The 16,811-nt window shown below is 46.3% G+C and overlaps 1 pseudogene; it reads left to right on the top strand.

Moving 5' to 3' along the window:
* The first annotated feature begins 231 nt into the window (after positions 1-231).
* Positions 232-892, top strand: LOC101034006 (myosin light polypeptide 6-like; annotated as a pseudogene).
* The last annotated feature ends 15,919 nt before the right edge of the window (positions 893-16,811 follow it).

The raw sequence follows: 16,811 nt of genomic DNA, 5'->3' as shown, positions 1-16,811 counted from the left end.
ACCATGCCTGGCTGATTTTTGTATTTTTAGTAGAGACAGGGTTTCTCCATGTTGGCCAGGCTGGTCTTGAACTCCTGACCTCAGGTGATCTGCCCACCTCAGGTGATCTTCCCACCTCAGCCTCCCAAAATGTTAGGATTACAGCACTTTGTAATCCCAGCATTTTGGGAGGTAATCCCAGCATTTTGGGATGCTGACCAATAATCCTTTTTTTAAAAAGAGCAAGAGAGCTGAGCAGTCAAGATATGTGACTTCACCGAAGACCAGACCGCAGAGTTCAAGGAGGCCTTCCAGCTGTTTGACCGAACAGGTGATGGCAAGATCCTGTACAGCCAGTGTGGGGACGTGATGAGGGCCCTGGGCCAGAACCCCACCAATGCCGAGGTGCTCAAAGTCCTGGGGAACCCCAAGAGTGATGAGATGAAATGTGAAGGTGCTGGACTTTGAGCACTTTCTGCCCATGCTGCAGACAGTGGCCAAGGACAAGGACCAGGGCACCTTTGAGGATTATGTCGAAGAACTTCGGGTTTTTGACAAGGAAGGAAATGGCACCGTCATGGGTGCTAAAATCTGGCATGTTCTTGTCACACTGGGTGAAAAGATGACAGAGGAAGAAGTAGAGATGCTGGTGGCAGAGCACGAGGACAGCAATGGTTGTATCAACTACGAAGAGCTCGTCGCGTGGTGCTGAACGGTTGAGGACCTTCCCAGTCTCCCCAGAGTCCGTGCCTTTCCCCATGTGAATTTTGTATCTAGCCTGAAGGCTCTCTAGGCTATCTTGTTTCAGCATCTTTCCCATCTTATCTCTCTTGGATGATGTTTGCCGTCAGCATTCACCAAATAAAACTTGTTCTCTGGGCAAAAAAAAAAAAAAAAAAAAAAAAAAAAAAAATACTACTGCAAAATGGAGGGAACGTGGATGATGGTTGTTTTTCTTTATTCTTTTCTGTATTTTTCTAAAGTGTCAAGAATGAATCTATGTTTTATAAATCAGATGATGCCATCTTAGGATGGTGATATGGTTTGGCTAACCTCATCTTGAATTGTAGTTCCCATAATCCCCATGTGTTGTGGGAGGGACCTGGTGGGAGGTAATCGAATAGTGGGGGCGGGTCTTTCCCATGCTGCTCTCAAGGCAGTCAATGAGTCTCATGAGATCTCATGGTTTTATAAACGGGAGTTCCCCTGCACACGCTCTCTTGCCTGCCGCCATGTAAGAAGTGGCTTTGCTTCTCCTTTGCCTCTGCCATGATGGTGAGGTCTCCCCAGCCATGTGGAACTGCGAGTCCATTAAACCTGTTTTCTTTATAAATTACCCACTCTCAGGTATGTCTTTATCAGCAGTGTGAGAACAGACTAATACAGATGGCTTCCTGTTGCAGGGGAAAAACATCCCAAGCTTGGAAAGGGATCTGCATACCTACCGCTGCCCGCTTCTTTCCTCGTCTCATTCTGCCCTCCCCTTCCCTACCAGCCATGGACCTCCTTTCTGTTTCTCCCCATGTGCGACTTTCTCTACAGAGAAGGCCACACACCTGCTGTTACCTCTGCCTAGACCAGTGTCCCTAAGCTTCTCTGGCCCCCTCCTCTTCTTGGCTGGTGGGTCTCTCTCATCTTTAAATTCCTCGGAGGACCTTTTCTGTACCTCCTCATCTGAAAGAACGCCTGTCCTTTGCCCCATGTCTTCCTCTGCAGCAAACCCAGCTTCACCTGTGTGCTCCCTTGGCCCTTGTCTCTTACTGACTTGTAGGCTCTTTGCTCATTTTTCCCACCACGATGCTAGCAGGCGTTAAACGGCAAGCATCCGATACACATTTCTCAAACACATTACATGCATGACGAGTAAAGGAATATACTTTAAAATAAACTTTACTTTGGAACAGTTTTAGATTTGCAGAGAAATTGCAAAGAAAACACAGAGTTCTCAAACACTCACATCTATTTTGTCTCTATCATTAATATTTTTCATTACTATGATTTGTCACAACTAACGAATGAACATTGAAACATTGTTACTCATTAAAGACTATACTGACACTTTCTTAGTTTTCCTCCTGCCTTTTGTTCCAGGATCCCGTCTAGGATCCCACATGACATTCAGTTGTCCTAGCCCCACAGGCTCCTCTGTGCTGTGACAGCTGCTCTGACTTTTCTTGTTTTTGTTTGTTTGTTGGTTGGTTGGTTTGTTGTTTTTTTCTTTTTTTTGAGACATAGTGTCCCTCTGTCTCCCAGGCTGGAGTGCAGTGGCATGATCTCAGCAGCTGCAACCTCCACCCCCTAGGTTCAAGTGATACTTCTGCCCGAGCACCTGGAACTACAGGCACATGTCACCAGACCTGGCTAATTTTTGTAATTTTAGTAGAGGTGGGGTTTCGCCATGTTGACCAGGCTTGTCTCAAACTCCTGACTTCAAATGATCCACTCACCTTGGCCTCCCAAAGTGCTGGGATTATAGGCATGAGCTGCTGCACCCAGCCTTTTCTTGTTTTTGATGACCTTGACAGTTTTGAGGAGTCTTGGTTAGGAGATTTATAGGATGTCCCTCAGTTTTGGTTTGTTTGGGGTTTTCCTGACAGTTAGACTGGGGTTAAATTTAATTTTAATATGCCATTCAATGTCCTTGAATGGTGCATTAGAATTCTTCCTAGAAACAGAACCAACAGGATCTAGGTACATCTGTATCTATGTATCTATAGACAGCGGTGCTGGGGAGAGAGAAAGAAAGAGAGAGCTTTATTTTAAGCGATTGGCTCCCTCCATTGTGGGGGCTGTCAAGTCTGAAATCTACAAGGCAGGCTGGCAGGCTGGGGCCTCAGAGAGTGGATGCGGCAGCTCATGTCCGAAGGCAGGGTCTGGAGGCAGAATTGGCTCTTCAGGTCTTCAGGAGGATCTCAGCCTTTTTCTGTTTGTTTGTTTTTGTTTTGTTTTGAGATGGAGTTTCACTCTTTTGCCCAGACTGGAATGCAATGGCGTGATCTTGGCTCACTGCAACCTCCACCTCCTGGGTTCAAGTGATCTTCCTGCCTCAGCCTCCATGTAGCTAGGATTGTAGGCACCTGGCACCACACCCGGCACCACACCCAGCTAACTTTTGTATTTTTAGTGGAGGCGGGGGTTTCACCATGTTGGCCAGGCTGGTCTCGAACTTCTAACCTCAGGTGATCCACCTGCCTTGGCCTTCCAAAGTGCTGGGATTACAGGTGTGAGCCACCGCGACGGCCCTCAGTCTCTTTTTCTCTTAAGATCTTTGGACTGGATGAGGCCATATTGTGGAGGATCATTGCCTTTACCCAAAGTCAGATGATTTAAATGTTAATCATACCTCAAAAGTACCTTCCCAGAAGCATCCAGATTGGTCTTTGACCACACAGGTGGACACCACAGCCCAGCCAAGTGGAGACATCAATTAACCTCTGTCGAGGGTGGCCCCAGAAGTGTGGTTCCAGACAAGAGACAAGGGAGAGAGAGGGGGTCGTGGGTGCAAAGGAAGGTCTGTCAGTAGCAGCACGACCCAGTCCAGGAACAGAAAGCTGCTGTTAACCTCTGAACTCCACGGCTGCCGGCCCCAAGTGGAACTGCTCCTTACTAATTTCAAACCAAACATGATGTCAGCCCCTTACTGTGCAGAGGCTGCGGGGAGACACTATTTGTATAAATCCTTTGATTTCCTGGAGAAAGGTCAGAATCTGAATTGATGAGAATATAACTTCAGAATGTGTAGACTCTTGTCGGGTGTGGTGGCTCATGCCTGTAATCCCAGCACTTTAGGAGGGTGAGGAGGGTGGATTGCTTGACTTCAGGAGTTTGAGAGCAGCCTGGGCAACATGATGAAACCCCCTCTTAAAAAAAAAAAATCCCACAAAATACGAAATGCAAAAAAAAAAAAAAAAAAAAAAAAAGCTGGGGTGGGTGGTGCATACCTGTAGTCCCAGCTACTTAGGGGGCTGAGGTAGGAGGATCACTTGAACCGAGTAGGTTGAGGCTGCAGTGAGCCAAGGTGGTGCCCCTGCACTCCAACCTGGGTGACAAAGTGAGACCCTGACTCCTGTCTAAAAAAAAGAATATGTGGACTCTTTAGTTGAAGGGGATACACACAAAGAAGGGTTCACTGTGAATTATGAGAGCCCTAGGACTCTCTGCAAGTGTTATGTTTTGTTTTCGTTTTTGAGACAGAGTCTAACTCTGTTGCCTAGGCTAACATGGCCCAGTCTCAGCTCACAGCAACCTCTGCCTCCGGGTTCAAGTGATTCGCGCCAAGCCTGGCCTGTTAAGCGGTTTCTTAAGAAGCTAATCCTTCAGTTCCAACATGGTGGCTCACACCTGTAATTCCAGAACTTTGGGAGGCTAAGGTGGGCAGATTACCTGAGATGAGGAGTTCGAGACCAGCCTGGCCAACAGAGCAAAACCCCATCTCCACTAAAAATACAAAAATTAGCCAGGCTTGGTGACATGCACCTGCTATCACAGTTACTGGGGAGGCTGAAGCAATAGAAGAATTGCTTAACCCTGGGAGGCAGAGGTTGAAGTGAGCTGAGATCACACCACTGCCCTCCATCCTGGGCAACTGATCGAGACTCTGTCTTTAAAAAAAAGAAAAAGCTATTCCTCCAGCATTTCTGAATTATTTCCTGAGTGGTCCCTGGAGGTTTTCGCTCCCCCTCTGGGGATGCTCAAGTAGTAATAATTGCCCTGCCTTGCATTAATGTTGAGTGTTCTGATGGCTTCCTCGCGTATGATTCCATTCTTTTACTGTGATCTTCCTAGGACTAACACATTCAGGTGGTCCTAAATAAGGAAGGTTTAACTGTTAAAAAAAAATAGAAGTATATCAGCAGAATGAGTTTGATTGCAAATAATAGCAAATATCAGCTTGACACAGCTTGAGCAAGGAGGTGTTTGTATTTATTGGGTAGCAGCACATGCAGAGTGCCAAGTCATCTCAATGGAAGTGTGCTCAGGTAGCAAGCAGGGGACATGGGGACATGGACTTGCGTGGCTTTGCCTGATAACTGGGTTATGAGGACCAAATTTAAGCCTACATGTCAATCAGTCTATGTAAGGTCGGACTGATTTCTACGGCTTGCAGCCTCTACAGGAGCATTTATACTGGTTTCCTTTTTTTCTTTCTACCTGTAGACCTCTTTAAGATAAACAAGTTGAACACCATTAACTATGGTAACTTGTGCCATACTGTCTGTGTTCCTGGAGATCAGATAGAGTCCGGAAAACAAAGAAGCACATGGTCCTGATATTAAGATACAAACACGCCAACAGCTTGCATTAGTATTTGTGGAATGGGAGAGTGAGTCATGATCTATTTCCCCAAGCTTCAGCTGGGTGTGTTTTTCATGTAACCATTACTCATAAAGTGTAAAGGTCAATTATGTTGGGAAGGAAAGATTTTTGTTATTCATGCATACGGCACTCAGGTATGCTTCCCTGAGCTTCACAGAGCATGGCTTTCCTGAGCTTATTCCCGCAAAGGCTGTGCCTATTCATGAATGGTGACTTTGACCAGAAGGTAGAGACTGTATATGTGAATTGTGTGTGTTTGAGAGCTTACTAAGCCTCTTAAAATTTGAGCTGAGAAATTCTATAACATGTAACTTCAAATATGTCACTGAGTTTGAGTTTACCATAATGCATAAAAATATTTCTAAGACTTGTAAATTGTTTCTGTTTATCTACAGAGTTTGATGCATATGTGAGCATTTATTATTTAAAGTTCAGAAGTTCCAAGAAGTATAAAAATGGCTGAACAGTGGTAAGAATTTTAGAAACCATAGGAAAAAAAAAAGCTGACATTATTAGGGAACAAAACAAATAGACTAGGAGATAAAAATAAAGTTTCGTGTTTCTGAAGCTGGCAGGGTCCCCAGTGAAAGGAAAGAGGTAGCAGGATGGGAAGAATGGTAACCACAGCCTCATCACACAGAAGCGTGATCCATCAACAGGGGCGCGTGCTCACAGCGGCAGGCGCTGCACCCACAGCGTGATGCTGAGACACAAGGTCAGCACATCAAAGAATTACAACTATATTATTGTGGAAGGCAGAATAATGGCAGAACCCCTCCCCCACTCCCACAAGATGTCCATGTCCTAATTTCAGGAACGTGTGAGTGTGTTATATGACATGTTAAAGAAGAATTAAGTTTGTAGGTGGAATTAAAGTTATCAATCAGTTGGCATCACAAGGGGTGTTAAGGGAGGAAGAAGGCAGAAGAGACAGGCTGGGCACGGTGGCTCACACCTGTAGTCTTAGCATTTTGGGAGACTGAGGTAGAGGACTATTTCAACCCAGTAGTTTGAGACCAGCCTGGACAACATAGTGAGACTTCGACTCCACAAAAATACAAAATTAACCAGGCACGGTGGTGCATGTCTGTGGTCCCAGCTCCTCAGAAGGCTGAGGTGGGAGGCCCACTTGGGCCCAGGAGGTTGAGGTTGCAGTGAGCTATGCCACAACTGTGCCTTCACCCTGGAATGCAGAGCAAGACCCTCTCCTGTCCCCTGCCCCTGCTAAAAATAGAGACAGTAAGAACAATGAGATGTGACAAGATATTGACCCTCCGTTAAGGCCACCAAAATGCAAAATACAAAAAACACATACAGCCCTGCCAACACCTTGATTTTAGTCTATGTCAGACTTCTGATCTTCAGAACTGTAAGAGAATAAATTTGGTTTCTTTTAAGCACCCCACGTTGGTGGTAATTTGCTACAACAGCAATAGAAAACTGAAAAAATTATATTAATAATTTTGAAGATGGCATATTTTCCAGGTCGAATGAATCATCATTTTGAATGAGACTTTGAATCCGGAAGAAAATTTACATAAGGAAAGGTCCTAACTGAAAACTAAAACATGAAAGTTCTTGGTGGCTGTGAAGGCTTTTCCTAGAACTGGAAATACCCTGGGCTCCCCTCCCACTTTGAAGTCAACCTAACTGGAGGGCCATGCCTCGATCCTCGGGGGAGGCAGGTGTCCCTATTACAGTCTTCAGGTGCATGCTACACTTCAGGTGTCTGCAGTTACCTTACCCAGGCCTGTAAGCTCCTCGAGAACAGGGAACATATTTGTCTAATTTTCAGGACCAAATGCAACATCCAGTCTCTAACTGTAGCTAAACAGATGTTTTTTGAATAAATATTTCCAGTGTCATTGATGGAATATGCTGACAAGTAGAAAGATCACAGTTGGGAAGAGGGGGGCTGGGTGGAAGCTGGAAAACGATTTTGTGATTTTTTTTTTACAGGAACAAAACTTTAGATAAAACAAGTTTCAAATCATCTTGGCTTTGTTGTGTTTCTTTCTTTTTTCTTTTCTTTTCTTTTCTTTTTGGGGAGGGTATGGAGTCTCACTGCAGTGGTGTGATCTCAGCTCACTGCAACCTCCAGCTCCTGGGTTCAAGCAGGTATCTGCCTCAGCCTCCCAAGTGGCTGGGATTACAGGTGCCTACCACCACACCCAGCTAATTTTTGTATTTTTAGGAGAGACAGGGTTTCACCATCTTGTCCAGGCTGGTCTTGAACTCCTGACCTCGTGATCCACTTGCCTCGGCCTCCCAAAGTGCTGGGATTGTACTTGGCTACTGTGTTTCATCTCTGCAGAATTGGACTTCTGTGCTCAATTCAATGGAAACACTCAGGGGCACATAATGGGATCATGGACTTGCTTTCAAAGCATGTTCCCACACATACTAACAATTGCTCAAAATTACAGCATCTGTTTAAAGTTGAATCAACTTGAATTCTCTATTTATAAAAATGGAGTTTACATAAGAGAAAGGAAACCGTGTACAGATATTTAGCATGACACTTCAGTTTACACCATTTCAACAAATAAAAAGAAATTATTGTTTGGGGAGATATATGCGTTCCAAATCTATTTAATATGAGACCCTCCAAAATTAGGAAATGGAACGACATTTGTTTTTGAGACGAAGTCTTGCTTAGTCATGTTGCTCAGTGCAATGGTGTGATCTCGGTCACTGCAACCTCCGCCTCCTGGGTTCAAGTGATTCTCTAGCCTCAGCCTTCCAAGTAGCTGGGATTACAGGCACGCACCGTCATGCCTGGCTAATTTTTGTATTATTGTAGAGATGGAGTTTCACCATGTTGGCCAGGCTGGTCTTGAACTCCTGACCTCAAGTGATCCACCTGCCTTGGCCTTCCAAAGTGCTGGGATTATAGATGTGAACCACCACACCCAGCCAAAAATGGAACAACTCTTAATGAGTGACATAAGCTCCCAAACAGAAGAACACTATGTGAATTCCAGGGTCCAGGGTCCTAGAAGTGCCTGGAGCTGACCCCCAGTTCTCCAAGTCCGTACACACGTGTCCTGGGTGCTCAGGCCACAGACCCTGTGGCAATGGGAAGAGAGAATTTTCTCTTGCTGGAAAGTGGGCTACAGAGACAAAGGGTGGTGGGTGGTGGGAGAGGCTTCGACACACCCTGGGCCCAAGCCTCACTGGTGATGGTGGGAGGGTACGGGGAGAAGCCATAGGGGATTCTGGGGGAGGTCACAGGGATGGGGGTGACAGCAAGCTAAGGGGTAGCCAGTGGCAAGGTCCCTGGTGGTTGACTTTTATTGGGAATGAGGCTGGACAGGGAGTGACCCTAAGGCCCAGTTGGTGGTGGCAGAGCTGGGAAGGAAATTTAGGGAACTCCCTTGGCTCCACGCCTGGGGACACAGCACAGGTGAGGCTGGTGGGCGGGTTGACCTGCTGATGGCCCCTTTAGACCCATGTCCCCTTGGACCGGACTCCTTGGGGTTGAATTTCCCGGGCCCTGCTCTTCCTCTTTCACCAGGCCAGGCTTTAGCATCTTCATCTCGAGGAACGAGGAGGTTTGGCTGATCTGCTTAGTGCCAGGGCAGGACGCACACCACCCTAACCGAGTTCTGCTGGTGTCTTGTAATTAGACAGGAAAGCTCACTTCACAAGGAGATTCTGTGTCACTGGAGGTGACAGAAATGAAAACATCAAAGGAGCCCTCAGGGGCCGCCACAGGGCCCTCCCCATCTGCCTCCCAGGTTTTACCCCCTGGCCACTCCACCCACTGCCTACGGAAGGGGGGTGGGTGGGGGAAGAGGGGGTGCCACTCCTCACACTCTGGGACATAGAACTCCACCTACCCACAAAACCCACTTCCTCAGAAGCGTTAGGGCTGCCTTGGTACCCTAACTGCAAGTGTGCAGGGTGAGACTGAAGGAGGGGCAGTTAGGGCTGAAACCATCAGGAGGGAAGCAAGCCCGCCCAGCTTCGGGTTTCCTGTGAACTGTCAGGACTGCCTTTGGAAGTGGTCCTGAGACTGCTGGAAGAAATGAAAACCACGAAGACCAAGATGAAGTGAGAAAGTATGCATGAATCACAGATATTCCTTCCCCTATGAGGTCCCCCTTAACAACGACGAGAAAAAAAGGTCACACACACACACACACACACACACACACTGAGAAGGGAAACGCTTTGTTTTTCTGCACTCTCTGAGCCCATCACACAATGGAACTGCTGAGCAATCTGTTCTGCCACTCAGCATTGATGGATTTCAGGGCAGAGTAACACTTTGGAAATGGAAGTGTCTCTTCCACTCCCTAAGAGAGGAAGGCACAGAATCCAAGAAAGGATCCTTGGCTCCGGGAATCACCTGCCATCGGTGGCTCGGGGTAGGTGGAGCATCAGCATCTAACCCATGGGAAGAACTTCCTCACTCATCAATAGGCCCCTTTGCCCAATCCCTAGAAGTCCCCAGAAGTTTCCAGGCGTGTCAACAGAGGAGGGAGGGATTGGCTGCTCTCACCCTCCAAACCGTGAGGGTTTCTCTTTCCATTTCTCTAGGAGGCAGAGGCCATGTGGTTGCTCAAGCAGATTTCAAAAGAGAGGGTTAGAAGAGGCTTCTGAGAGCAGCTACCCTCCCATTCAGGGTGGAACCAAGTTCAGTGAGCGCCTCTCCCCAGACAGCCGAAATTGATGCAGAGGTGAACGCCTTCTCCCTCGGAAGCAGAGAGATTCTTGATTACACTGAGCCTGTGGAACAGTTCCCACTGCTGAAGAGCCAAGATGTGTGTGAAGCACCTCTCAATCATTTAAGACTTGATTGTTTAAAATGAAGCTGGGCAGAGCACCAGGGCAAGCACCATCATGCCTGGCTAATTTTTGTATTATTGTAGAGATGGGGTTTCACCATGTTATTCTCAGGGCAGATGTAAACATCGACCCCATTGTTCCCACGGCTCCCTGGCTGGCACCACGAGCCAGCCCCTGCTGCTTCTGGGTTCCAAGTTGTCTGGCAAATCCTCCTACCCCTACTTCTCCCTTCTAGATTTTTCTGAGCTGCCACTTCCTCTCACCCTCCAGGAAAGCAGGGCCTGAAAACCCCTCTCAGAAAGGGGTGCATCAAACTCATTTGATGCACACAAATTATCTGAGGGAGAATCCCTTGACAAGCAGGTTCTGAGGCCCTGGGGCTGGGGCTTGAGAGCCTGGGTCTCTAGCACACCCAGGGGTTGCTGATGGCTGGGCCGCACCTGGAGTGGCCAAGGTTTTAGAGCATTACTTATGTTGGGTGTCTCTCTAGCTGGGCTGTCCTCTTCATTTCTGATCAGTTTGTCCCCTCCTGCTGACTGTTTGCTGGAAGGGAAAGCTGGACTCCTCCGCCCCACCTCCCACCCACGCCTTCCCTTCTCCTCCGCCCCACACCCTTGTATCTGCTCCCTGGTCTGTTTCCAGTGCATCTGTAGGACATTGCCTTCATTCATGTTACCTTTCTGTTGTTGTTATTGTTTCATGAACTTTAGTTAAGGTAACTAATTGCCACAGACAAAACCAGCTCAAAATAATTTAATCCACCCTTGGAGAGAGGGAGAAAGAAATATAACGTGCAGAGGAACCTGAGGAACGTACAGAATCATCCAATCAACGACTATTTCAGGCATTTCCTTGAGAATGTAAACTTCGACCCACCTCAAGCCCTCCAGGAACTTGCCATTTTTACCATTTTTACCACGTCACAGTGCAGAGTTACACCAGGAAGTACCCAAAGAACTCAGTGTGATCCTCCGGAAGCATCACCCCTCATCTCCATTACCCTTCTGCTATACCCAGTCTTTTTCTCAGCATAAGTATTTTACATATTTCAGATCAGAGTGTAATTTAAAATTTACTTCTTGACATTTTTACTTAATACATTTTTAATTGTCACTAAAAATTCCTGAAAAAACGTTGTAGAGCCGTTTTGATTGTATGCATGCGTTGGCATTTACTTAATCATTTCCTATTGTTGGAGATACAGAATCCAACTTAGGATTTGTTTTGTGGATTTTTTTTTTTTTCATTTTTACTTTCCTTTTTTTTTTTTTTGAAAGAGAGTCTTGCTCTGTCACCGAGACTGGAGTGCAGTGGCGAAATCTTGGCTCACTGCAACCTCGGCTTCCCAGGTTCAAGGATTCTCCTGCCTCAGCCTCCCGAGTATTTGGGATTACAGGCGCCTACATGGGAGGCTGAGGCAGGAGAATCCTTGAAAATCAACCCTGCTAACTTTTGTATTTTGAGTAGAGATGGGGTTTCACCATGTTGGCCGGGCTGGTCATGAACTCCTAACCTCAGGTGATCTGCCCGCCTCCGCCTCCTAAAGTGCTAGGATTACAGGCGTGAGCCACCAATCCTGGCCTGTTTTGTGGAGCTTTTGAAACCACAGAGATGCATGCTCACATATCATGGACACGACCTGAGTTAGATGAAGTCACCTTTCACGTATGGAAGTGGGGAGGCCATGTTTTCATTTGTCCACTCACTCAGCAAATTTCATCGCACAGTCCCCATGTGCCAGGTGTTCAGAGAAAGCTCCTTGTCCATCTGAAGACTATTAAGAAGTTAAATATTTATCAGTCCACTTCAAGCTGGTCAGTTGTCTTTGAGCATGGGAGGTAAGAGCTAACTTTGCTGTAAACCACTCAACACAGAAACCAGCAAGAGCTTCCACATGCAGCCCCGTTCCTGGAGTAACGAACACAACACCTGCCACTGTAGACTCTGGCCCAACACAGATGGTCCCCATGTTCTTCGATGCAAGGACTAAGAAGGGGTGGGTCAGGGTCAGTTCAGGAATTATTTTCAGGTAGCTGGCCCTCCGAGGCCAAACAGTGGGAGGTGGAGGGGACTGGACTTGAGCGGGAAGAAACATCCTCATCCCTCCTCATCCTTATGGAAACCAGTGTCCCTGTTCCCTGTCTTCACGTTCAGGTGCCTCCGGTACGAGTCCACATGGATGCCTGCCTCAAGCTCATCCCACAGAAATGTGGCGCCCTCCTCCCTTGTACTGTGGCACCTGCCAGCTGTAGCCCCCATGGAGAGACACGTATCGCCCACCGAGTGGATCCAGCGCAGCCTCCACTCCATCTGGGTTCCTTTCTCCCTTTCTCCTCTAAGTCAGCAGGTGACAGGCTCGCCTTGCTTGTGTCTCCCGAGGAACAGAGACTCTAGCATGTCTGCCCCTCAATGGGCCAGCCTGGCCTGGCTGTCTCCTGCTCCCTCAACGGTTTCCTGGAAATACCTGCTGGTAAGTGGGTGGTGCCCTAATTCTTGCCAGAGACTCCTTGGCCTTTGATTCTGGTGAGCTGTGCTAGTCCCCATGCAAACACAAAGCCTCTGTTCCCTTTGGGGGGCCTTTGGCAGAGCCCCACAGCTGGACTGGAGATCCAGGCAGGCCTGCACTTAGCTGTGCTTTTGCCTATAAGGACTGTTCCAGTGTGGGACCATGATTCAGCTTCTTTGAGCCCGCGAGTTTCCTCTGTACACTAGAGATAAGGATGCCCACCTCTCAGGCTGTTCCAGTGATCAGATCTGTAAAGTGCTTAGCATGATGTGTAGGAAGAACTCAGTAAATAATATTAATGCCGTAATTACTATTATTTCTCAATGGGCTTCCGGGCCTGCCTGTCCTGAGGCCCCTTGGTCTTCCCTGTTTTATCTCCCCAGCTAGTGGAGAGAAGTGACTTACTCTCCACCCCTCTGTCTGTAAAAGGGATAGGCCATGCCCTGCGTTTTGGTGCCCAGTGTTTCACTTGGTTTACATCAGAGAAGGATGGAAATTTTATATATACTTTCATATATATATGGGCTGGGCATGGTGGCTCATGCCTGTAATCCCAGCACTTTGGGAGGCCGAGGCAGACGAATCACCTAAGGTTGGGAGTTCGAGACCAGACTGACCAACGTGGAGAATCTCTGTCTCTACTAAAAATACCAAATTGGCTGAACATGGTGGCACATGCCTATAATCCCAGCTACTCGGGAGGCTGAGCCAGGAGAGGCGGAGGTTGAACCCAGGAGGTGGAGGTTGTGGTGAGCCGAGATTGTGCCTTTGCACTCCAGCCTGGGCAACAACAGTGAAACTGTCTCAAAAAAAAAATGCAGATTATTAGGAGAAAAGGCATCCAAAGTTATTCAACATGTGTATACACAGGAAACCTCAGAATGAAGACCCCACCCCCAACAAGGTATAGAAGCTTAAATGTACCATCTTGAGGTTACAGAATGCATGGAGGCTCAGAGCGTGGTCAAAAAACAGTAATGGTAGTGAATCAGGTTTTAGTGGCAAGACAGGTTACTGGAGGAGGGGAAGAGGAGGCTTGGCTAGCAGAAGTGATCTTGTTATGTAGATGAAACCTCACAGGTAGCAGCTCTCTGAGAGGATAGATGATGAATGTTTCTTTCAGATCTTTAAAGGTGTCAGAATCTCCTAAATTAATGTTTCCTGCATCAGGACTAGGGCAGGACTGCTTGCATTTCTGCAGATTCTCTAAAGATCTACAGGTGCAGATTTCCCCCACAAAAGACAGCTTTGCAGGGCCGCTTCAGTCTGCCACTCCTGTGGCAGCCATCTCGAAATATGTCAAAAAAGTGTGTTTGGGGGTAACATATTCTGATTTTCTTTAATGTGTAATGGTATATCCAGAAAACTCCAGAGAATTAACTGAAAGTCTTATAGAATTTTTTCTTTTTTTGAGATGGAGTTTCACTCTTGTTACCCAGGCTGGAGTGCAATGGCGCGATCTCAGCTCACCGCAACCTCCGTTTCCTGGGTTCAGGCAATTCTTCTGCCTCAGCCTCCTGAGTAGCTGGGATTACAGGCACACACCACCATGCCAAGCTAATTTTTTTATTTTTTTGGTAAGGATGGGGTTTCACCATGTTGACCACGATGGTGTCGATCTCTTGACCTCGTGATCCACCTGCCTCGGCCTCCCAAAGTGCTGGGATTACAGGCGTGAGCCACCGCGCCCAGCGTCTTATAGAATTAATAAGAGGTGACCCCTGCAATACAAACATGGGAAAGAGAACAGCTTTGCATCAGATCAGCACAGGATGCATGTGGGAGAGGAATATGGTTCTCAATAGCACCAAGTACAGAAGCTTAGAATAGCATCAGTAAGGCACGTTGGAAAAAAGGAACACTAGAAATTGTAATGTGACATAAAGAATAAAACTTGACTAAGTGGAGTAATGCATCACATTCCTGATGTTGCAGCAAAATAAAGTTTTCTCAAGTTACTTTTTGAGTAACAAAATCCAAATAAAATCTCAAACCAACACTTTATCTTGATAAAGTCACTCTATAGTTAGCTTGAAAAAATAAATGACTGCTCAAGAGAAATGGGAATGCTTTTACACTGTTGGTGGGAGTGTAAATTAGTTCAACCATGGTGGAAGACAGTGTGGCAATTCCTCAAAGAACTAGAACCAGAAGTACCATTTGACCCGGCAATCCCATTACTGGGTATATAACCAAAGGATTATAAAACATTCTACTATAAAGACACATGCACATGCATGTTTATTGCAGCACTGTTTGCAATAGCAAAGATGTGGAATCAACCCAGATGTCCATCAATGACAGACTGGATAAAGAAAATGTGGTACATGTACACCATGGAATACTATGCAGCCATAAAAATGAGATTATGTCCCTTGTAGGAACATGGATGAAGCTGGAAGCCATCATCTTCAGCAAACTAACACAGGAACGGAGAACCAAACACCCCATGTTCTTTCTTATCCGTAAGTGGCAGTTGAACAAGGAAAACACATGGACACAGGGAGGAGGATATCACACACTGGGGCCTGTTAGAGGGTGAGGGGCAAGGGGAGGGAGAACATTAGGACAAATGCCTAATGCATGTGGGACTTAAAATCTAGATGGCAGGTTGATAGGTGTAGCAAACCACCAATACACATGGATGTCTATGTAACAAACCTGCACATTTTGCACATGTATCCCAGAACTTAAAATGAAAAAGAAAATAAATGACTGCAAATGTATGTGTGTATGTATGTATGTATTTTAGACAGGGTCTCACTCTTACCCAGGCTGGAGTGCAGTGGCTTGAGCGTGGCTCACTGCAGCCTCGGCCTTCTGAGCTCAAAAAGTCCTCTTACCTCAGCTTCCCATGTAGCTAGAACCACAGATGCACACCACCACTCCCACCTAACTTTTTAAAGGGTCTCCCTGTGTTGCCTAGGCTGGTCTGGAACTCTTGGGCTCCAGTGTTCCTCCAACCTCAGCCTCCCAAAGTGCTCAGATTATCAGAATGGGCCACCATGCCTGGCAAATAGGTTTTTTTAAAAACAAAGTAAAAAAAGTTACTAAATTCTAAAACTTAATAAAAAGAAAAGAAAGCCCTCCTGTTTCTCACATAGGAAAAGTCAAATCAACAGAACTGAAGACATAAGCCAGACACAGGCCAACCACGTGCAATAACATCATTTTTAAAAAGAGTCATCACAAACTAATGAATAAAGATTATTCTATAAATGGGGTGTGATAATTGACTGTTTGAGGGATAAAATTAGCTCTTATTTCATGCCATAGGAAAACTAAGTTCCAAATGCATTTTAAAACAAGAAAACCACAGAGAATTAGAAAAAAATACTTCTGGCATATATTTAAAAACAATATAGTGGATTATATACCCACAGTACATAAAATTCATTAGAAAGCAAACATGAGAGCACATTGGTAAGAAATCTGAAAGACAAAGGGTTAATTTCCCTAATAGAGAACCCATATAGGCTGGATAAGGAAAGGGCAGTAACATGAACTCAATGGGAAAGGCTGTCCACAGTTATGCTGGGAGGCTTCTGAGGGTCAGAAACCACTGATGTAGATGTGAACCAGCCAGCTTTGCTGGAAAGAAATCCGGCAATTGGTATCAAGAGCATCTGACAAGCTCACAGCTTTTGACTCAGTAATCCCGTTCTGGAAACGTACCCTAAGGAAAGCTGAAATGAGAACGGGGTTATGCACCCACCCCGTTGATGGCTGTGTTATTTTTATGTAGAACACATGGCAGCCATGCTAAGTGACCGTCAAGGGAATGTTTAAGTCAAGTATGAGACATCCATCCACTAGACGGAATAGTTTTTTTTAAAGCCACTTGCATTTCCCTATTAAAAACTTTTGCCAAAATGTGACGATGGGTATGATACAATTTTAAGTAGAACAGAACACAGCACCGTGTGACAATGGGATTTCACGCATGAACAAAGGCACAGGAGGAGGCGCAGGTGTGTAATGCATGTGAATGGCCCGTGCAGGTGTGTGCTGGGCCCGGAGACTGCCGTGGAAATGCATGCATCTCCTTCTCCTCCTGTGTATTGCTAATTTCATCTTTTTTCAAAAACAAGTATATACCGCTTTTATCAGAATCAGTAAAGAATAAAATAGGAATCAAGATTATGGGGACAAGAACTCAAGACAATTGCTTGGGCAAAGAATGGAGTCACAGCTGGAGCCGACTGCGAGGCGTGTG

This window comes from Saimiri boliviensis, chromosome 5 (genome assembly GCF_048565385.1).
Source record: "Saimiri boliviensis isolate mSaiBol1 chromosome 5, mSaiBol1.pri, whole genome shotgun sequence".
Lineage (NCBI taxonomy): Eukaryota > Metazoa > Chordata > Mammalia > Primates > Cebidae > Saimiri > Saimiri boliviensis.
The sequence above is the reverse complement of the archived record's forward strand: the minus strand, read 5'-3'. Positions and strand labels throughout refer to the sequence as shown.